Here is a 22,969-nt window from a genome sequence, read left to right on the forward strand (position 1 = left end):
TGGGTCCCTCCACCTGCCCTGGGTGAAGGGGCTGGGGGGCAAGGACACTGGGCGGGAGATGCTCGCTGCCCACCTCACTCTTATGGCCAGGCTGCAGCTCCGAGCTGCCTTCCCCCCTACCCTTCTGCTGGAGCTGGGTTGGGGAAAGCCGCGCTGGCAGCTGTGGGGAGCCTGGGTCCCTCCACCTGCCCTGGGTGGGGAGCTAGGGGGCAGGGACACTGGGCGGGGTGGACTGGGGGATCAGGGACACTGAGTGGGGAGGCTGGGGGGCAGAGACACTGGGCAGGGGGCGGGGGGCCAGGGACATGGGGCGGGACACGATATTGGTGAGTAAGACAGCCAATAGTCTCAGCACACCAGCAGCCTAACTGTTGTAAGTTTCTTGTAGGTTCAATATAATGTAATTGTGGAATAAAGTACCACATAGCCTAGGTTCCACAAAGATTTATCCGCATATGAATCTCTGTGAAACCTAGGCTATGCAGGATCAAGGCATCCTTAACTCTTTCTCTTAGGGGAAAGAAAGATGATAAAGAAAGGAGTTGGAAGAGAGACAGAACAGAAATTTAGGCAATCTCATTTAGGATTTTTCTGATTTATAGCTGTATAAATAAGATACTGGTGTATTTTAATATTACTTGAGTTTATTGCATTTATTGTTAATTTTATACTGTATTAGGTCACAGTGTCCTGTATAAGCCTAAGATATCATAGTGATCTGGAGTTTAAATTTATCCAGGTACTGCTGAATGAAATACCTACTCCAAGGCCCAAATTAACCACTGTGCACTTGCACCAGGCCCCCATCTGAGAAGGCCCTTGACTACCAGGAAACCCCTCCCCCCACATATACACACCATAAAATAATAATCATTTTAAAAACTCGCAAAACTTACATGCCACAGGGCAGGGCATTGGAGGGGAAGAACTGCCTTCTCCCTAAAAGTGGTCCCTCCAGATCAGGGACTGACCAAAGCAGGGGAAGCCTCCACTACTGCTGCCACCCATGCTTGGCCTCTGTATATTCCACAGTTATGTAGCCACTGAATTTGCTGCAGAATTCACTCTTTTCCATACAGTTGTGCTCCAGAATCTCAATTTTCATTTACAGATATATATATATGTATCTCTCATAACTGTGAAAATAACTTGGATAGCATGGACCAGGTGTAAGTCTTTCTGAATTTTGCAAACAGCCTAAACATTAGGTCTAAAAGGTGTATACTGTCCAATTAATCTCAATAGCATGTTCACTCTGAAAACTAATTATGGTGACATGAATGTCAACACTGTTAACTATTTCAATGCAAATGATTTTGGCCCTGATCCTGTGAAACACCTACCAACATACTTAACTTTAAACTTTTATTCACATGCTCACAGTATTTAGCTCCCACTTATTGCAGACGCTTGGTGCTTTGGGCACGCTGTATTATGTTCTGTGGATTAGAGAGGGAAAAACAGGTTCCAGAGTCATTAGCTTGACAGATTTCATGATCACTAAATTCATGTATAGATTTTTTTTAAAAGTTTTTCCACTTCAGGTTTCTCCACTGCTATGAAGTACAGAGCATCGGTGTAGGAAGTACTCTTTTAGAAAATAATGGCACATACTTTCAATGTTTTGTACAAATGTTAAACTATTTGAATGTAAAAATTAGTCATTTTGAATTTAAAATACTGTATTTATTAGCACAAAATAAATTAGTTGACCTTCACCTCTCTCTATATCTACTTTAACAAAGAATCCACATACGTATCATAGTTAGACTCTGAACTTGCATGTGCTTAATTTTACATGCATGAGTACGTTGACTTCAATGGGGCTACTCAGTGTGTAAAGTTAAGCCCGTGTGTAAATCTTCACAGGATTAGGGCCTTAAATTATTAAAGCTTTCTGGGCATATCACAGAGTACTTGGGCAAGGACAATTAAAAAACCAGCCAATCTAAAGAGAAAAGTTTTCAAACAGCAATATATGTTTTTTATTTCATTGAACCAATTAATGAAATCAGTTGACTTCTTAATGAAATTATTTCAATCAAGCTAAAAGAAAGTGCTCAAGTGCATTCTGTACAAGAGTCTCAAATAAGTAAAAATTGTTGAGTCTTGTGTGTTTGTTGCCAATAAAGCTTTTACAAGTGAAAGCAAAAGCATTGCCAGGAATACATTTGGTGCTTACTCTGCTTTCCATCCTTTTTTGACTTTCATACATTGCAAATCTACAGTATGGTTGCTCAAAACAGAGAAGGCCACCCACCCACTTTTAATCAATGAGAAACCAGCACTTGTGAAATCAGTACTGGAAATGTGAAAACAGGAAGAAACCAGTGTGTCATTGGCAAGCCAAACTGTGGAGCAAGATTTAGCAAGTTCATCTCTGACGTCCCCTCAGAGCACACAGTACCTCATGAGCACACAAAATCCCTGCACACAGTAAACAACTTGGAACTCTGTTTATCTATCTGGAAAGGATGAAGAATTGAACCAGAACTGCTGGGATTTGAAATTATGCTTCCTGGAGTCTAGGTAATTAAAACCAGAGGCTTTCTGGAGGGATTTTTTTTTTTAATACAGCATTGAATTGCAAACTGGATGGTAATTATGTGTGACTTCTGCACTGGGCTGGTTTAAATTATTTTCACGATTGACTGGGCATCTTTCATTGTGGTGTGGAGGCACGGCTGCACCAAATGGAAACTTTTTTTTAAAAAGGGCACCTAGCTAGAAAACAATTAGGTTTTTCTGAGGGGATAATTGGGGTGGAGGCTTTCTCTGCCCCTGTAGCTTTCCCTTTGCTGCTCTTCAAAGTGCTGGGGAAGGAAATTGTCATCACTGATCCTACCCTTCCCTATTTGGTGTGTGTGTATATATATATATATATATGTGTGTGTGTGTGTTAAAGTGCCCCTTAACCTTCCTCTATTCCTTCCTTCCACCAGGATCTCTGGGGGTGCGTGTGTGGGGAATGGGATCACTGCACCTCTTGTACAGCCACTTGCCCCATTGGGAAGCTCTCCCTAGCCCCACCCCATCCCCTCTTTGTGTGTGTGTGAAGAGGGGGGGTTCACTGCCCCCACCCCCCGTTTGTGGGAGTGTAGGGAAAATCATACCTCAGCCGCCCCCAGCCGTGCTGGGGGCATCAGTCATTACGTGGCACCCTACGCCCCCCCATACGGCTGTGACCAAGTAATCGGCCCCCTCAGCCTCCCCTTTATGCCCGAGGGGAGGGGGCTGCTGGGGAGAACAGCCGAGCGCTCCCCTCCCCTGTGCTTAATGCGCGTAGGTTACAACAGAGCTCCCCGCCCCCCCCGGCTGCGGTTCCTCGCGCCCCCGGAGCTCGGGATGACGGTTGGCGCTGGCTCCTCGCGCTCGGCCCCTGCCGCTGGGGGGATCCCCGCGAGCCGAGCTCACTGGCAGGTCCTGCAGCGGCTGCTGCGCACTCGCATCACGGGCCACATCATCAAGGGGCTGCCCCGCCCCGCCCCACCCCTGCCCTCCGTGCGGGCACCGCGCCTGCTCAGTGGGGCGCCGCTCACCCTGCCCGGGAGCTGTCAGCGCTGCAGCCGGGCTGGTCCGTGCGAAGAGCGGGCAGCGAGCGGCCATGGCGAGGGGCTGCGGGCTGCCGGCGCCACCATCGCCCAGGTGAGGGGGGCATCCGGGGCGACAGGGTCCCTGCGCGGAGCCGAGCACGGGCAGGAGAAGCCCGGGACCCGCCGCGCGGAGGGAGGCGCTGCCGGGATCGGGGTCCGGGGAGGATGCTCCGAGCAGGAAAGTTTCTAAATCAGTAAATCAGCAGAACAACACCGCGCCCCGGACCCCCACCGCCCCTACCCGATCCGCCGCTCATCTGCTCCCCCCGCCGCCCCTACCCGATCCGCCGCTCATCTGCTCCCCCCGCCGCCCCTACCCGATCCGCCGCTCATCTGCTCCCCCCGCCGCCCCTACCCGATCCGCCGCTCATCTGCTCCCCCCGCCGCCCCTACCCGATCCGCCGCTCATCTGCTCCCCCCACCGCCCCTACCCGATCCGCCGCTCATCTACTTCCCTCTTGCCCATCCGCCCCTCATCTACTTCCCCTCCCCCAGCCGCTGCCTGTCTACTTCCCCCCCATTGCCCCTTCCCCATCCACTGCTCATATATTCCCCCCACCGCCCCTCCCCCATCCATGGCTCATCTACTCCCCCCATAGCCCTTCCCCCATTCACCGCCCCTCTAGCTCTGTAAGCCCCTCCCTCATCCACTACCTATCTACCCCCACACCATCCCCTTCCCCACACAGCCTGGCTACCTCCCATATCCACCACTGTCTAGTCCACATTGTCCCCCACATCCATCACCTATCTGCCCAACACAGCCTCCTCCCCTCATCACCGTCCCCTCCCCTCATCTACTACCTGTTTTAAACCGAAGTATTTTTTAGTACTAACAGTAGGAATAAACCATAAGAGAAAGGATTTTAAAACAACAGGTATGTTTGCATGTCTGTTTTACCTAGAGTCCTACCATTCTCATAGATGTCCTAAGCTGGCCTTGCTTTCCCCTACTCACCCCTAACCTCTGAGCTCAGGGTGTCAGTCTGTTTCCCTTAACTGTCTCTCCTCCTGCTTGCAGGAGTGTGCCTTTTAAAACTAGTCCGAGTTCTTTGTTATCTCAGTTTGCAGACTTTTTGGCTACACTAGTTCAAAACTAGGTTGCAAAACTCAGTGGGAAGTTGAGCCTGTTCCCTCAGGGTCAATTGCTCTCCCATTGTCCTGTAACAACCCTCCAGTGTTTGCTTGGGTGGGAGGGTCTTACTGAAAGTCAGTGTTTTCACCTTCCTGTCGGTTTTCCAACAGCCCTGTTGATTTAACCCAGTGTGCTCTTACAGTAACCATCCCAATGGACAGGTCAGGACACATAGTAATTTACAAGCCTTAGTACCAATTACTGAGATTCTGCTATATATACACAAAAGAACAAAACAAAAAGAAATACACACATACAATCTGCTTGATCTTCTGACTCCTACAAAAATATGGGCCCAGTGAGTTTAAGGACTGTTGCATTACTTATTTCAGTGGTCGGCAGCCTTTCAGAAGTGGTGTGCCAAGTCTTCATTTATTCACTCTAATGTAAGGTTTCGCGTGCCAGTAATATGTTTTAACGTTTTTAGAAGATCTCTTTCTATAAGTTTATAATATATAACTAAACTATTGTTGTATGTAAAGTAAATAAGGTTTTTAAAATGTTTAAGAAACTTAATTTAAAATTAAATTAAAATGCAGAGCCCCTGGACCAGTGGCCAGGACCTGGGCAGTTTGAGTGCCACTGAAAATCAGCTCGTGTGCCGCCTTTGGCACGCGTGCCATAGGTTGTCTATCCCTGACTTAGTGTATGAACCGGGGACATTAGATATCACTTTCACTTTCTAATATTATACTTGCTATAACTTAGATTTGATCTCATAATGAAATCAAACAATTTTTATGACATTTGTCTTTAGCCATGGAAATGACTATATGATTGTATACAGTGTTGTTGTAGCCAGGTGGGTTCCAGAATAGGAGAGAGACAAGGTAGATCAGATAATATCTTTTATTGGACTAACTTCTGTTTGTGTAAGGGAAAAGCTTGCAAGCTATACAGAGCTTTTCCTTAAGTCTGGGGAAGGTAACCAATGTGTCTATGTTAAATACAAGGTGGGATGAATTGTTAAGCATAAGGGGTCACACATGCTGTAGGACAGTGGTTCTCAACCAGGGTTTGGGGCCCCCTGAGGGGCCATGAGCAGGTTAAGGGGGTCTGGTCTGCCAAGCAGGGCCAGCATTAGACTATCTGGGGTCCAAGGCAGAAAGTTGAAGCCCCTCTGCATGGGGCTGAAGCCCTGGGGCCCTGAGCCCCACCACCTGGGGCTGAAGCCTGAGCAGTGTAGCTTCTTAGGGGCTCCTGTTGCATGGGGCCCCAGGCAGTTGCCCTGCTTGCTATCCCCTAATGCTGGCCCTGGTTTTTATATGCAGAAAAAGAGTTGTTGTGACACAGGTGGGCCATGGAGTTTTTATAGCATGTTGGGGGGACGGGGGAGAGGAACAGAAAGAAAAAGGTTGAGAACCCCTGCTGTAGGAAACCATTTAAAATGAAGTGGCCAATTAAGGGTTAGCAGGCAGTAAAGGTATATTACAAATTGTTGAAATGATCCATAAAACCAGTCTCTGTTAAGTCTGTGGTTTTTAGTATTCCACAAAGTTAATAATTTAAGTTCCCAGGCTCGTCTTTTGAAGGTGTTATGCAGGTTTCCTTTGACGACAGAACTAAAAAGTCACTTTGTGAATTGTTCGCTGACAAGTCATATGAAGTTTTTGTCTTCTGTCACTTTTCTGTGTGAGTTCAGGGCCGGCCCACAATATTTTGGCACCTGAGGCGGGGAGCTCAAATGATGCCCCCATGCCCCCTCTCTTCGGCCAAAATTTTGAAAGGTCTTAATTCTGCCTCCTTCCTGTTCTACTCCTCTCATGGTATTGCTCTGCTACCTACCCCAATAAAGGAGAACTAACAACTTAAAATGCCTTGTTCAAAAATTTTAAGTAACACTTAACTTTCAAATGCCTGAACAGCAAACGTAACTTTTCTTGTCTGCATAGTAAACACTGGCATTTTTATCTGTTTGATTATTCAAAGTGGGGCTTTTTGTACCTTTTTTGTTGCAAAGATTTGAACTGCTGCTTGTTGAAGGTCCGGGCCATACAGTCTGGGCCAGTTCATGCTCTATTGAGATGGTTGCAAGGCCGACCAGCCTCTCCTGTGTCATTGTGGAGTGTAGATGTGTTTTTAGTAACTTCAACTTCTCCACTGGCAACTGTTACAGGAAGTGTCAGAAGTATGCACAGAGCAACAAAAGCATTTGGAAAGAGGGTGGTCATCTTATTTGTGCGCACATATTCCAGAATAGCCTTTGGAGTTGATCCTGCTGAAACGTATCTTGAAAGGGCTTTCAGTTCATCACCTAAATCACTCGCATCAATATCGTGCATGTCATCATGTGTCAACACTGTCTCTAGTGCCCTGCATTGCTGGTGTAGATCTTCTTCAGGTATAGTGAGGAGTTTTGGAATATCATACAATATCCCACATATACTGCTGTGTTCCTTGAGCTGCATGAAACGTTCTTCAACTGACTATTGCACAATCTAACACCTAGTTAAAGAATTCAACTTTGAATTGTTGTTTGGGGTCTCTTATGGGATTATCCTGTGCCTCGTAATCAAAATGTCGTCTTCTTCGGTGACTCTTGTATTCTTGGGTGGGAAAATAGCTTCAGTGTGAAGTTCCTCCGCCAACTTCTGTGCACTCTTCAGAATGTTTTGAAATCCCTCATCTGACCGGTAAGACTAGGTATGACTTTGCTTTGTCCAGTTGTTCCTTTGCTCCAGATATGTCAAGGTCAACACCTTGGAGTCTCTTACCTATAACATTTATTTCAAACAGTATGTCATGCCACAACACTAAGCCACACAGAAATTTGAAGTTATGTATGTTTCTGGTGATTCCATTTCCCTCTGCCACTGTTCTCCCACGAACAGTTCCTGTCATAACATTATCCTCCATAATGGCAACTATGGCATCATCTATCTTCCCAATTTGGTGTTTGATAGGCTTTATCGCCTCCACTTGACTTTCCCATCATGTGGCACTCAGTGGTTTCAGTGTCAGAGAGGATGTTCCCAGATGTTGCTTCCAAATTTGCCATCGATGAGTTGATGCAGAGAAAAATATATAGATGCTTTGAATTACATTAAAAAATTCAGCAGCCTCACTAGAAGCTGATGCTGCTTCACTGACCACCAAGTTCAATGAATGAGAACTGCATGGGACAAAAAAGCTCGAGGGTTTAACTCTCAGATCCGTGTCTGCATTCCTCTGTTCTTTCCTCTCATGTTGGCACCATTATCGTAGCCCTGACCTCTCATGTCAGCTATTGCAATTCCCATATCTTCCAGCTTCTGAAGAAGCACATTTGTCATACCAGCTCCTGTAGTATCATCAATGTCAATAAATTCTAGAAAATGCTCTCTGACAGTCACCATTGCAGGGACATTTTCATTAGGTTCTGTTGTTCTTACAAAACGCACCATTAAAGTCATTTGTTCCGTATGGCTGATGTCAGGTGTGCAGTCCAGAATAACAGAGTAATATCTTGCTGATTTCAGATCTGCCATAATCTTCTGTTTGACTTTTGTTGCTAGTAACTGTATGATCTCATTTTGAATGGTTTTTCCAAGGTAGAGGGGTGTGTGTACATTTCTTGGGTGGTGACTCTTCTTAGATGCTCCTGGAGTACAGCATCAAACTCAGCCAACAGCTCCACATTTTTAAGGAAGTTTCCATTGTTTGGCACATACAGCTGAGCTGAAGTGCCACGCAGTACTAGGTTTTGGGTAGCAAGCATTCTCACAGTGGCAATGAGCCTTTTCAGAACATTTTGCCAGTAAAGAGACTCTGATGCAGTCTTCTCTTGATGTCGATCATCTATGGTGGCCTTTAACCTTAGTCTCATCTCAAGCTCTTTCCACCTATGGAATGCTCTCTGGTGATTTGCTGCCTTCTCATGGCATGCCAGATTTCCAGCCAGATTTTTCCATTCCTTTGTGCCTGTAGAACCCAATGTGGCTGGAACATTAGACTGGAAGAGTTTGCAACAAAAATAGTATGCAACATTCTGGGTTTTTTAGTACATAAGCGATGGCCTCTCCACTTTGTCACCATTGGGGATTTCACGCCAGTAATGTGTTGGATGGAAACTTCTATTATCATTGTCTTTAGGGAACATGAAGTTTTTCACTTGCTGTGGCCCATGCAGTACAAGGAAGTCCCTCAGGCTACTGCTCAAGTGGGTCCACAGTCCTGGATCATCTAGATTTAAGGAACTAAACTCAGGAGCAGCAGTTTCTTGCGCCTCCACCACATTCCTCTCTGATCTACACTTTTCTTCAGGAATGTGCATGGTTACATCCATTTGAGATGGAGATATGGATGCTGCAGTAGCTGCCAGGTCACCTGCACTCTGACTAACTGGAAGATCAGACATCTCACCACTCACATCCTCACTGGGGCCGGAAGGCTCACCATGAACATTTGTGTCTATGTATCTCAGGAGAGCTCCTTCCTGCTTAGATAGAAAAGCTTCCTTTGCTTTCTTTCTTTTTCTGAATGCTGCCCCAGAGGGGCATATTCTTCTTTCACTCATGACTGCTGTTCTGTGCCAGCTATAGTGGCTCTCAACACTCAATTGAAGGGGACAAATAAGCAGGCTGGTAGCAGGGCCTGAGTGAGGGAAGATATCAGCATCTCAAGGGCCTAACTGGCTCCTACTACTTCAGTTGACTGCCTGTTCTCCTCAAGTGGGTTCAGGGAAACAGGAAGCTCCCTGAGAAGCTGGTGTTAATCAGTCCAGGCTCCTGGGGGTGCTATAGAGGTACATAAGAGGCTCCTCCTCCTCTCTCTCTCTAGAGGTACATAAGAGGCTCCTCCTGCAGCTCCTGCTGCTTTCTGTTATCTCCTCTCACCTTTTCTTTTGCCTGCCTGTTATGTCTCTTGTGCCCTCCTTCCTCCAGCACAGCACTCCACCATCTCTGTGCATCTGGAGCAGAGAGAATATATATGCACCAGCAGCAGACACAATCTTCTACACTCTGGGTCCTAGTGGCGCCCCCCAACCCCCCAGTCTGGCACCTGAGGCAACCACCTCAGTTCACTTCATGGTAAGGCCAGCCCTGTGTGAGTTCTTTCAAGAGTGTAGTGATTGTCTATTTTCACCCACATAGTTGTTGTTGGGGCATGTGATGCACTGGATGAGGTACATTGCATGTTGTGATAGGCATGTGTACGACCCCTGGATCTTGGGTTATTGATCATTGTAGCAGTGGAGATATGTCTGCATGTTTTGCATCTGTTGTTCTGGCAGGATCTCATGCCTCTTTGAGTTGGTGTGTCCTGGCCTGTGGGCAGGGCCGTCCGTAGCTATTCTGTGGCCCTATGCAGCCCCCCAGTAAGGGGGGGGAAGCCTCCGTGCGGGGGGGCAGCCCCAGGTCTCTGTGGGGTGGGTTGGATGGTGAGGCAAGGGGGAACTGCCCCCCAGCACTCACCGGTGGCGCAGCTGGGACCAGGTCGCTGCACTTCCCACCACCGGTGAGTGCAGGCCTGGCCCTGCTGCAGTCCTCAGGGGCAGGAAGAGGCAGGGCTGGGGCCAGGGACGGCTCCAGGCCCCAGCACGCCAAGCGCGTGCTTGGGGCGGCAAGCTGCGGGGGGCGCTCTGCTGGTGCCGCAAGGGCGTCAGGCAGGCTGCCCTCAGCGGCTTGCCTGCGGAGGGTCCGCTGGTTCCACGGCTTCGGCGGACCTCCCGCAGGCATGCCGCGGAGGGCAGCCTGCCTGCTGTGCTTGGGGCAGCAAAATTCCTAGAGCTGCCCCTGGCTGGGGCGGAGCAGGGATGGGGCTCTGGGGAAGAAGCGGGGCAGGGGCTGGAGCAGCACGCAGCTGTGCAGGGCACCCACCAGGAAATTTGGTGCCCCATGCAGCTGCATACTTTGCGTATGAGTAAGGATGGCCCTGCCTGTGGGGAGCTTGCTTCTAATGATAAGCTTGGTGAGGTTGAGGAGTTTTTTTGAAGGCCAGAAGAGGGGGGAAACTGTCCTTACCAAATGTAAGAGGCCAATGTTTGCCACATGGAAAATAATACACAGTAAACAACATACCCTGATTCTCATCAAACTAACTGATCCTTTTTAAGACTGGCAAGTTAAACCATAATTTAGGATAGCTTTATACTTTGGCAAAAATACTAAAATTAAACTTTTCTTTTGTAGTTCCTATATGTAATATTTAGATAAACTTACATAGGCAAGATTTCGTGGTTTGCAATGGTACAGTTCCTTAGATAGGTATGTTTACTTTACTGTGTTTATCCTGTTGAATGTTAGTTATGGTTGCGCTACAAAGCACATTCAAAGGATAGATACTGTAAGAGCAATGCAAACATGTAGTACAAAAGTACTTACTTTGTGATCTTACCATTATTTTTAAATTACCTGTAAACTTTTTTTTAAAAAGAATTGGGACTGTATCTAGCTTTGATTTTTTTTTTTTTAAAAACCATGGCTCAAGAGACCGATTCTAGATTTAAAACGTTAAAAAAATATAATTTAGGCCCTGATTCAGCAAAGTCCTTTCGGAACAAGCTTAAATACTTTGAGGAATAGGGGTCTTATGCCTTATGTATTACCGGTGATACAGATAAAAGTTTAATATTCCTATTTTACCAATGGGAAACTGAGGCATGTAGAAGTTAAAGGCTGGATCTGCCCTTGGTGGTCATACACTGGTAAAATGCCTTCCAGAGGCATGCCAAGTGTGAACTGCTTGAAACACAGTGCAGTCAGAAAGGATTGTGGAGAACATTGTATGCTATTTACAAGGCTATATTATTAGATGTGCTCCTTTGCATTTATTTGCCGCAAACTATCCTCCTGAAAATTGGAAGGCTTGCTTCTACGTGCCGGAGTTAACACAAATCTTATAGTTACATTAAATCTCCATTTTTATTTTGTGTCAGAGTGTTATACTAATAAAATAATACCAACAGGATCTTATAAGAGGGATAAGGCAAAATGCCATGTTTATTGCAAATACAACAGTCAGTTGTTACATTTATTCATTCACACAAACACTCATACAGGTTCTGCATTAATTAGTTATAGTTATCAGCCTGGAAAAGGGTTGTTCACTTGACTTGGTCTTCACCGAGCATAGCACTCTCCCTGTTTCTGTTGATGAGCTCCCCCTCTCCAACTGTCATCCGGTCTCTTTCAGCATCACGCATCAGCCGTCCTCCTCACCACCTTTCACTTGCCTACTCTGTCACTTCCAGTCCATCAGTGCTGATGACTTCTCAGTGCTCAGCTCTTTTTTTCCTTTCTGCCATTGATATGGTTGTTGATTCTTTCCATACTTCACTGTCCACCCTTAACTCTTTTGCCTCTTTCATATCTCAAGGTCCACCCTGCCAGCTCCTGGAATCACCTCCAATGTCCGCTTCCTCAACTCCTGCTTTTGCATTGCAGAACGTCTCTGATAGAAATCCTGTAACCACGTTGACTTCCTCTACTACAGGGGTTCTCAAACTGGGGGTAGGGACTCCTCGGGGGTTGCAAAGTTATTACATGGAGGGTTGCGAGCTGTCAGCCTCCACCCCAAATCCCCCTTTGCATCCAGCATTTATAATGGTGTTAAATATATAAAAAAGTGTTTTTAATTTATGGAAGTGGGGGTCACACTCAGAGGCTTGCTATGTGAAAGGAGTCACCAGTACAAAAGTTTGAGAATCACTGCTCTACTACAAACTCATTCTCCTTCAGTTCTGACATCTTTCTTGCTAAACTTCTCCAACTTAATTGAATCCCACACTTGCAATCCCCTCTGCATTCTCACCACCTTTGACTCACTCCTCAAACCCTCCTCTCATTCTGCCTCCACTCTCTCTGTACAGAATCTCACCAATTTCTTCCAACAGAAAATGGATAGAATACGTCTTCCCTCCTCTCCTTGTCTTGCCTTCTTTTCCTACAACTCTATCTCCTCCTCTTCCTCTGTCACATTCTCCTCTAATCCTTCCACTTGCCCCAGTAACCCTCTCCCATCCCATCTCCTGATCTCCCTTGTTCCCACTCTTATCTCCTGCCTTACTCTTCTACTCAGCCACTCACTCTCTTCTGACTCCCCATACAATATAAGCATGATTTAGTCTCTCTCATTTAAAAAAACCCAGAAAACTCCCAAAACCTAGCCTTGACCCCACTTGCCTCTCTAATTACTGGCCCATCTCCCTTCTCCCTTTCATCTCCAAGCTCATTAAACACACTGTTTACAATCACTGGCTGGAGTTATTCTTCTAAATCTGTCCTAGACCCTTTCTAATTTGAATTCTGACCCTTGATCTCCGCTGAAACTGCTCTCATTAAGGTCTCTAATGAACACTTCCTAGCAATATCTCAGAACCAGTATTCCATGCTCCTCCTCCTATACCTCTCAGCCACCTTCAGTGCAGTGCACCATGATCATCACTTTCCTGATATCTTTCCTCCCCTGGCTTCCCTGACTCTGTAGTTTCCTGGTTCTCCTCCTACCTCTCTAATCACTCTTCCATTGTGTCCTTGGGAGGATCTTCCCACTCCCCGCCCACCTCCAGCTTTCTGTGGGAGGTTCCTCGGGACTTCCTTCTCTTCTCCCTCTATCTTATCTATGGGTTTTCTCATTTTCAAACACAAATTCAGGTATCATCGTTATACTGAAGTCTCTCAGATGTCTCTCTGTTCCAGACCTGTCTCCTCCTATCCAAAATAAAATCTCGTCCAGTCTCTCTGACATCTCCTTGTGGATGTCTAGCCACATCACAGTTGAGAGCTGCTCCCCATAAAGCTCATTATCCTCCTTTAGATTCCTCCTTAAAACTCCCCTTTGTCGTCATGCCTACAGAAAATTTGACAATGGCTAGGCTGCTGGTGTGCTGAGACCATTGCTTCCTTGTAGTTCCTCATTTTTCTATATCCATTGATTGTCTCTTATATTTAGTTCATAAGCTCTTTGGAGCAGGGACTGTATTTTTGTTCTGTATTTGTACAGCACCTAGCACAATGGGGTCCTGGTCCATGATTACCTAGGTCCTACAGTAGTAATAATAATATAGTTGTAAATATTACCACAGAAACCAGTTATAGGGCCTAGAAATTTTTACATATGTGGTGTGATGGGTATAGCATAGTATGGCTGACATGATAAAAACAGCAGCGTATATTAGCAAGTATATTATTGTTGTTATTACCTTAGCACCTAGGTAATCATGGACTAGGACCTCACTGTGCTAGGTGCTGTACAAATACAGAACAAAAATACATTCCCTGCTCCCAGAGCTTATGGTCTAAGTATAAGACAAGACAGAACTGATGGATACAGACAGACAAGGGAGTACAAAGAAACAGTGAGACAATATTGGTCAGCCTGATAGGCTGCAGTTTCAGCACACCATCAGTTAATAAGTGAAAATATTTCTTCTCACAGAACCTCAGCTCTTCTGAAGTTTCTGATTCAACTGTTGTTTTGTCTTGCCTTGTCTAACCTTCTGCCAAGATGCAGGATTTGAATCCGTTAGAGAGAGAGAGTTCTAAATTTGAGTCTGACCTGCCCTCTCACCCCTGATAAAGCACCCCAACAAATCCAATCTGCTCCCACCTCCCCGTACTCTGTAAAAACATAGTTTTTGTCCCCCTGTTATTGACATAATGTCTTGATGCTGTAGAACTGCTTTTATAGAACTCAATAGCTTTTGGGGAGAAAGGGCTGTTTTCTAACAGTCAGGATATGTTGGAGAAAGACTCTGGAAACATCTGGTCTCTGATGTTTCTGAGATCAGGAAACCTGATTCCTTATCCCAGTCCTATGGAGGAATTGAAATTATTTCTCTACCTCAGAGTCATTCAAAGTTTCTGCTGCAAGTGAGAAATCTACAACTAAGAAGGTGACTTTGACCCTTGGGGATATAGAGTTCCAGTAATTGAATTTGTTTGGATCCAAGGATCCACAGGAACATGTCTGGCTTTGAGAGGCAGTTATGTCCGTGTATAACTTCAATCTGGTTATAAGATGGGGGAAAGGGGGTAGAGAGAGGGGAGTGCACCTCTGGTTAATTTTTTGTTTTAAGTTTACAAGCTCATATCCTCTCATCTGGGAGACAGTCTAGTGAGCCTTGAGACTTGCATTTGGTATGAACAAAACTCATGGAATATCCCTTGAGAGTTTGCACTTCTCACTGAAGGCCTCATTTCTGGTGACCATTATTTTAGCCAGGAGGGTTTCAGAGTTTCAGCCCCTGCTGGCCTTTCCAGTTTATATTATACTCCACAAAGGCAAGGTAGCACTTAGGCCTGTCTTGCCCCCCAACCATCCCAAATTTGTGACAAAAGTAGTATCAGATTTTCATTTTGATTAGCCAGTACAACTGCCTATCTTTTAGACAAATCCCCATAGTCATCCTGAAAAGATCAGTTTCTATACCTTTGATGTTAAGAGCTGTTTAGAAAGTTAGTATTTGTGGGCTCTGGAGAAACATTTAAGGGTGAAGTCATCTTGGCTCAAAGGATGTCTTAGTGTCGTGTCATAGTATGACTTCCGATGACCTTGTGTTTGAGTGCTCACTCTACTAATGGCGTGCTGGCCTCAATAGCATCTATTTACACTGTGACCGCATTTTAACCTGTAGGGCTATACCATGGAGTTTGGTTCATACTTTTATGAACTACAATTTTCTTAACTTCATCAGGAGCAGATGCTGGGTTTTGGAAGTAAATGCTTCAAATACTATTGAACTAGCTGAGCTCATTGGCATTCCTCATCAGGGGGATGTCATGCATGTTAGTTCTAAAGGAATTCAGTGTAGCCGGGTTTATGGCTTATATATTAAATGTGTGACTGATGCCTTTGTGTTGTCAACAATGTCAGAAAAGTTACAATGTAAAAAATCACATCCCTGTAATTACTCTGCTTCCTTTGTATTCTGAACCATATTTTCTTACTCCTTTTAACACTACATAGTCATTACAACTACAATATGGGAGAGTTAGTTGAATTTTTTGGTTTTTCATGTCTTGTACATAATCAACAGAATCGTTAACTAAATTCCAACAGCGGAATTTGTTTTTTAGTGAGGCTAGAACTAGAAGTAAGAAGTAAAATTAAACTGTGTTCTAAACTGCAGTAAAGTTTACAGTTGTCAATTAGAAAATCATCTGGTAATTTGAGAGAATTTCCACTATCCTCAGATTATACAATGATTATTTGCCATTGATTTACAGTGAATAAAATAACAAGATTCAAAATGCCAAGATTGTCTCAGTATCTGCTGGAGATTCTTTCTGGGTTTCACTGTTACTTGTTATTGCACTAATCTTCTTTAACTATATAATTATAGGTATGGATGATTAAACAAATCTTAAAAAGTGCAAATATAGAAATGCTGGTATGAATATTGTATGTATGCTTTTTGAGTAGAAAGAAATATGAATCCCCAAAGCTGTGGGAGACACAGCACTCAGGTCCCCAGAGGGTACTGGCTGCTCTGGCTACAGCTGGATTGTATTTTGCACTTCTGCAATTGCTTTCATGAGAGCATCTCTAAGTGATTTACAAAGGTAAGTATTCTTGCAATTTGAGAGATTGGTTAACCGAGGTACACAGATGTTAAGGCCCAAACTTTCAAAAGTTTCTGACTCCAATTGTAGCTAGTGAGAGGTGCAGGTGCTCAGTAGCTCTGAGACTAAGGCCTGGTCTACACTAGGACTTTAATTCGAATTTAGCAGCGTTAATTCGAACTAACCGCTCAAACATCTACACCAAGAAGCCATTTAATTCGAACTAGAGGGCTCTTTAGTTCGAATTTGGTACTCCACCCCGGCAGGTGGAGTAACGCTAAATTCGACATGGCTAGCTCGAATTAGGCTAGGTGTGGATGCAAATCGAACTTAGTAGCTCTGGGAGCTGTCCCACAGTGCACCACTCTGTTGACGCTCTGGACAGCAGTCCGAGCTTGGATTCTCTGACCAGCCACACAGGAAATGACCCGGGAAAATTTGAATTCATTTTCCTGTCTGGGCACTTTGAATCTGACGTCCTGGCTGGACATCGGGGCGAGCTCCGCAGCATCTGCAACGATGCAGAGCTCTCCAGCAGAGGAGTCCGGCCAATCCAAGAATAGAAAGAGGTCCCCAGCATGGACAGACCGGGAAGTCCTGGATCTGATCGGTGTGTGGGGCGAGGAGTCTGTGCTGTCGGAGCTGCGCTCCAGCAAGCGGAATGCAAAGACCTTCGAGAAGGTCTCCAAAGCAATGATAGAGAAAGGATACAGCCGGGATGCAATGCAGTGCCGAGTGAAAATCAAGCACCTGAGACAAGGCTACCAAAAAGTCAGAGCGGCAAATGGACACTCCGGAGCCCAGCCCCAGACATGCCGCTTCTACGAGGCACTGCATGCCATTCTAGGTGGGTCTGCCACCACTGCCCCACCAGTGACCGTGGACTCAGTGTTCCTATCAGTGGATGGCATAGTGAACCTGGACAGTTCCTCCTCGATGTTCGCCGATGTGGAAGATGAGGAAGGGTCTGTGGAGGACGGCGCAGGCGACAGCGAACACAATACCGCTTTCCCTGACAGCCAGGATCTCTTCATCACCCTCACAGAGATCCCCTACCAAGCCTCCCCGGCCGTTAACCCGGACTCTGAATCAGGGGAAGGATCAGGCGGTAAGTGCTAGAAACATGTAAACATTTATTTTTTATAAAACAGGTATAAAAAATAGAAATACTATATATAAAATTTTCAATGAAAAACTATATGAAAAGTAGGTCCACACATATAGGGATTGAACAATAATCCTCCAGGGACAATTCAAGAAAGGTCTCATTTAGGTCCTCGAAAAGCCTCCGCAGGAGGTTCCTGGGGAGAGGTGCCTTGTTGGGTGCTCCGTGGAAGCACACTCTTCCGCGCCAGGACATCCTTATGTAGATGGGAATCATCGCCTCTACAAGCATGGCCGCATATGGTCCTGGTCTCTGCAGGGCTTCCCTTAGCATCCGCTCTTTGTGACTCCGAGGGACCCGCATCAGGGTGATCTCGTTCATGAAATGCTGCATCTAATTAGGGCAATTAGTGTATTGTTACTGTTGTGAATGGTTGACTTTTACTTTGCATAACAATGACCCTCGCTTAACAGCCACGTGTTGTAGGCCACATAGGAAAAGCATACATTGATCTTTCCCGTGCATTGGCGGGAGTGGCTGGAAAAGGGTCAGAGTATATGATTTCCAGATTGCCTTTAGCGGGAGGGCACAGCTATCCATTAACTGATAAGCAGAATGTACTGTAAGGCTTACCAGGACTGTCTGCTAGACGGATTCAGCTGTCTCTCCCCACTTGTCCGCTCTCCTGTGCAATGCCGCAGCCAATGAGAGCGTATTCCGAAATCTCGAACTTGTCCCAAGATCTCGTGAGACTTGTTGCCCTGTATGGTCTTGTTCAGAGAAACTGACTAGACTGTGTTCACTGTTCGCAAACATGTATCTGTTCAAGGAAATCAGTTACTTTTCCCATCACACAGCTTCGGCTCTTTCCCGGACTGCCCCGGCATCCCCCTCGCAGAGGCTGGCGCAGATTAGGCGGCGAAAGAAAAAGACTAGGGACGAGATGTTCGCGGAACTGATGGCTTCCTCCAGAGCCGAGGCGGCAGAGCAGACACAGTGGAGGGAGACCCTATGTCAACAGCATCGCACACACATCGAACGGGAGGATAGGTGGTGGCAGGAAGACCAGCAGGCGACTCAAACGCTGCTTGGGCTAATGAGGGAGCAAACGGACACGCTCCGGCGCCTTGTTGATGTTCTGCAGGACTGCAGGCAGGAGGACAGAGCCCCCCTTCAGTGTATCTGCAACCGCCCTCCCCCGCCAAGAAGTCCTGCCCCCCCCTCACCCAAAAGTACAAGACGGAGGGGCGGTAGGGGCCGTGAGAACTGTCACTGCACCACTGCATAGTGCTAATGTACCACACACCTCTCACGCTATACATTTGTAGAAGTGCTTCCCTTACAGGCTCACCCAGTCCCAAATCCAAGTTTCATCCCCCCACTGTGTATTAGATTATTAAAAGCTGTTATTCACTGTTTTGGTCACGTCTTTCGTGTCAGAGGATTTTTTTGTGCATGGGGGGGGGTGATTTATAATTGCACGATATAGCCTACATTACCAGGGTACAGACTTGGGGGCATGATCAACTGCAGGGCACACACACACTGCAGTCAGTAGGCACCAGGGTCACTCTGTGTGGTGTATGCTGCCCCGGGTCATTCTGTGATGTGTATGCTTGTCCAGGGTCCTAGCACCTGCCACCCCCTTAATGTTAAGGCACGCTGCCCTTACCATGCACTTCCACCGTAGCAACGAGCCTCTCCGCTGCCCTGAGCCCCAGCAAGAGCCCTCATCCACGGACAGATACTCACCCTTCCCCCACACCCCTCACCCCTTCCTACGCCCAAACCCGCAGCCCACTGCCGTCATCCAAACCCCTATCCAAAGAAGGCACCACTCGCCCCTTCCTGCAAACCCACCCCTTCTTGCAATCCCTCCCCTTGATGCACAACCACTTGCAACCGTCCCCCACCCCAGAGACCTATGTAGGAGCAGGAGGATGTCATTCCTCTATGGAACAAGCGGTCTGTACATCAGTGCACACCATGCCCAGCACAGTATGCGTCCATGTTTCAACAACTGAACAGAAATGCAAAGTAAAACAAAGATTTATTAATAATGAGTGTAACAATTAATTTTATTTAAAACGTGCTTTGGAAGTGGGGGAAACTTGGAGAACGGGGTATGTAACCGCAGATCGAAATCGACACATACAGACACAGGCCCAGGGTCAGTTTCTATTGAAAGCAAGTGGAGAGTCAAAGGTTACCCTGCTCTCCGAGGAAACTAGCTTTCAAAGCCTCCCGGATACACAGCGCTTCCCGCTGGGATATTCTCTTGGCACGGGTGTCTGGCTGAGCGTAAACTGCAGCCAGGCGATTTGCCTCAACCTCCCATCCGGACAAAAAGGTCTCGCCCTTGCTCTCACAGAGATTGTGGAGCACACAGCAAGCAGCAATAACTACGGGGATATTCTTTTCGCTGATGTCCGAGCGAGTCAGTAAGCTCCGCCATCTCCCCTTGAGACGTCCGAAAGCACACTCCACCACCATTCTGCACTTGCTCAGCCGGTAGTTGAAGAGTTCCTTCTCTCTGTCCAAGGCGCCTGTATAGGGCTTCATGAGCCAGGGCATTAGCGGGTAGGCTGGGTCCCCGAGGATCACTGTAGGCATCTGCATATCCCCAACCGTTACTTTGTGGTCCGGGAAGAAAGTTCCTGCCTGGAGGCGTCTAAACAGACCAGAGTTCCTGAACACACGCGCGTCATGAACCTTGCCCGCCCACCCAACGAAGATGTTGGTAAAACGTCCCCTATGGTCCACCAGTGCTTGCAGCACCATAGAAAAGTAGCCCTTTCGGTTAATGTACTCGCTGGCCTGGTGGGCCGGTGCCAGGATAGGGATGTGAGTCCCATCTATAGCCCCACCGCAGTTTGGGAATCCCATCGCGGCGAAGCCATCTATGATGTCCTGGACGTTTCCGAGAGTCACTACCTTTGAGAGAAGTTGCTCAACGATTGCGTGGGCTACTTCAATCACAGCAACCCCCACGGTAGATTTGCCCACGCCAAAGTGGTTCACTACTGACCGGTAGCTGTCTGGCGTTGCAAGTTTCCAGAGGGCTATGGCCACTCGCTTCTGCACAGTCAGGGCTGCTCGCATGCATGTGTCCTGGCGCTTCAGGGCAGGGGACAGCAAGTAACAGAGTTCAAGGAAAGTGCCCTTACGCATCCTGAAGTTTCGCAGCCACTGTGATTCATCCCAGACCTGCAGCACTATGCGGTCCCACCAGTCCGTGCTTGTTTCCCGGGCCCAGAATCGCCGTTCCACACCATGAACTTGACCCATTGCCACCATGATCTCCACGGCGCGGCGTACCCTGCTTTGTGAGAGGTCTGCGCCACTCTCTGAATTCCTGTCCTCACCGCGCTGCCGGAGCCTCCTCGCCCGATTTCTCAGCAGCTGACTGTGGAAGAGGTGGACGATAAGGTGCAAGGAGTTGACAACGGCCATAAGTGCAGCGATGATCGCAGCGGGCTCCATGCTCGCAGTGCTGTGGCGTCCGAGCTGTAACCGACCAGAGAAGGGCGCGAACAGATTTCCTGCCGGAGTTTTCAGGGAGGGAGGGCGTGATTGACGGTTCTATGATGACAGTTACCCAAAACCACCCTCGACACATTTTTCCCCCCAGCAGGCATTGGGGGCTCTACCCAGCATTCCAATGGGCAGCGGGGACTGCGGGAACTGTGGGATAGCTTCCCACAGTGCACCGCTTCCAAAGTCGACGCCAGCCCCGTTACTGTGGACTCAGAAATTCGAATTAGTGTATTTACTGTGGCTCCACAAATTCGACTTCATAAGGTCGAATCCACAAATTCGACTTAAGTAGATTCGAAATAGTCTTGTAGTGTAGACAAGGCCTAAGGCCCTAAGGTTTCAAGTTAGGCAAAACTGGCCTAAGTGATGTGTCAAGATTAGACAAGAAGTCAGTAGCTGAGCTGGTAATAGAACTTGTAACGGGAAAGGAGATATAACTGTAAAATGTGCTGCCTCCTTTGTAAATATCTTACAGTTGAAGACAAATAATATGGAGAAAAAGAAGCATGAGATGTCAGTTTCTTCTCTCTTTTTTCCCTATTCCTCACTCCCTCAAAAAAGAGAGCTGGGAGATAGAATAGGATTGTTAACATTTCTCTTAATTTTTTTTGAAGTACACTTACTGGAGTTTTTTTTTTAATCAGAAAACTAGATTGCCTCTTTGATTGCAGAAGTGACTTTCCATTGTAGTAGTACCCAAAGCCATAATCATCAACAATAAATATTCTAAAATCATGCTGTAGCTGCAGTTTGGTTGATGCATAACACTGGTAACATTTGTAGTTATTTTTCTGACCATAACTACACTATAAAGAATGACTTATGTTACTTCTGAACATAACAACATTTGTTTGCATATCCGTTTGTTAAGCTGCAAACCAGAACTAAAATTGTTGCTCTCTTTTAGATCCAGTTGTTGTTGTTGCTGGCATATATGTTCAGTTAAACTGTAACAAAGCAAAGTCTGCAACTTGCTTAAAAAAGATCTTCTCTTATAATACATATACTGTACATCTAACATTATGAAAATATGTAACATACACTTACTTGAGCATACAAACATTGAATTACACCTATCTTAATCTGTGTGTTTGGCTAATAGTAACTTCAGTAAATCAGATTTTAAATGAGCATTTAAGGCCTCCCCAACTCAAAATGTTGTCTTGAGGCTTACCACCTGAAAGTAAGGATGCTTATGGGCTGAACAGCTAAGTCAGGAACTTGGGTTTATCCTTGTGGCTTTATAAAAATCCATACTTCCCCAACATCATTTCCCTCCCGAGAGACCTGCAAACACCAATGATCCCTGCTATTTCTCTCTGATCTTCCTCAATCCCATGTTTGGCCAGGTGAGGCAGGCATGGCCTAGCTTCATTCAGAGCTTGTTATTATTATATCTGTGTCAGCCAGAAGGATCACCAGAGGTAGATTCAAGCCATTTGCTTCCCACAAAGTCCCAGAAACAAAGGACCAGGCTAGATATCAAAAATAAAATTTTCCTGTATGATAGTTCCTTGACCCACTACTAAATCACTGGGCTCGCCATTTCCCCTCTTTTCCAATTCCTCTCCTACTCTTGTTACTCCACTCCTTCCAAAGGTTCATTCTTGTACAAGGTGCAGCACAAGCCATCTACCAAGTACATCCCTGCTCATCTTTCCACCAGGATGTTGACATAGCTTCTTCTGATGACACAAACCTTCAGCAGGAATGCTTCCCACCCAACTCAACCAGGCACCATTATAGTAACAGTTCAAGGCAATCCAAGAATTTAGAGCAGGGGTTGGCAACCTTTCAGAAGTGGTGTGCCTTCATTTGTTCACTCTGATTTAAGGTTTTGCACGCCAGAAATAAGTTTTAACATTTTTAGAAGGTCTCATTCTAGAAGTCTATAATATATAACTAAACTATTGTTGTACGTAAAGTAAATAAGGTTTTTAAAATGTATAAGAAGCTTCATTTAAAATTAAATTAAAATGCAAAGTCCCCCGGACTGGTGGCCAGGACCCTGGCAGTGTGAGCGCCACTGAAAATCAGTTTGCGTGCCGCAGGTTGTCTACCCCTGATTTAGAGGTTTATCCTTATAGTGCTCCTAACCTCTTCCTTCTCATTAGAG

At 46.3% G+C, this 22,969-nt stretch overlaps 1 protein-coding gene across 3 annotated transcripts in view; it reads left to right on the top strand.

Moving 5' to 3' along the window:
• The first annotated feature begins 2,426 nt into the window (after positions 1–2,426).
• Positions 2,427–22,969, top strand: part of SLC41A2 (solute carrier family 41 member 2) — a 106,565-nt gene continuing 86,022 nt past the window's right edge. For 2 of the 3 annotated variants that reach the window (XM_044987507.1, XM_044987527.1), the window contains exon 1: positions 3,514–3,645. The gene's annotated coding sequence lies outside the window, so the exon portion shown is untranslated. Of the gene's footprint in view, positions 2,530–3,513; positions 3,646–22,969 lie in introns of those variants that run through there. The other variant, XM_044987517.1, reaches the window with a different exon arrangement.

The sequence above is a fragment of the Mauremys mutica genome, chromosome 1, assembly GCF_020497125.1.
Source record: "Mauremys mutica isolate MM-2020 ecotype Southern chromosome 1, ASM2049712v1, whole genome shotgun sequence".
NCBI lineage: Eukaryota > Metazoa > Chordata > Testudines > Geoemydidae > Mauremys > Mauremys mutica.